Genomic DNA, 598 nt, shown 5'->3' with positions numbered 1-598 from the left:
AATAAGTTAAACACACTCAGCTGGAGTTTTAGGGACCGCCCCCCACCAACTGCGGTCAGGCAGCCAGCGCCGGCACCGACTGGTCCTCACGGGCGACCTCGCCTGCGGGACCGGGGTGCGCCGCGCCCCTGCCTCGCGGGGCTCCCGCCGCTCTCCGCCTTGCAGGGAGGCGGTTCTGCGGGCGCGTTTTGCACACCAACCCGCAGCGCAGCCGGGAGGAGGGGGTCCCCCTGCGCTCTCCGCCGCTCCGCCCCACCCCACCGGCTCTCCCGAGTTCTCCGCACTTGAGTGGGTTTTCCCGGCTGATCGCTGAAGACCGGCGCCGAGGGCGCGCGGGGATCGGAGGGCGCGCAGGCCGGCGGGGACCCTCCCTGCGCCCCTCCGCGCGGGCGGCAGCGGCTGTCTTTCCGCGGGAAGACCTGGGGGGACGCTGGGTCTGCGGCGCCCCCGCCCCCTCGCCTTTTCTCTCTTTCTTTCTTTCCCTGCTTTGGGATCTTGCTGCCGGAGAGCTCTGGAGCGGAGCGAAAGACGCGAGCGCAGCCTTCCGCGGCGGCGCGGGACGGAGCCGGGGCGCACGAGCGGGGTCTCCCCCGGCGCG

This window comes from Chinchilla lanigera, unplaced genomic scaffold, assembly GCF_000276665.1.
Source record: "Chinchilla lanigera isolate Chin_1 unplaced genomic scaffold, ChiLan1.0 scaffold00087, whole genome shotgun sequence".
Classification (NCBI taxonomy): domain Eukaryota; kingdom Metazoa; phylum Chordata; class Mammalia; order Rodentia; family Chinchillidae; genus Chinchilla; species Chinchilla lanigera.
Note: the sequence above shows the minus strand (reverse complement) of the source record.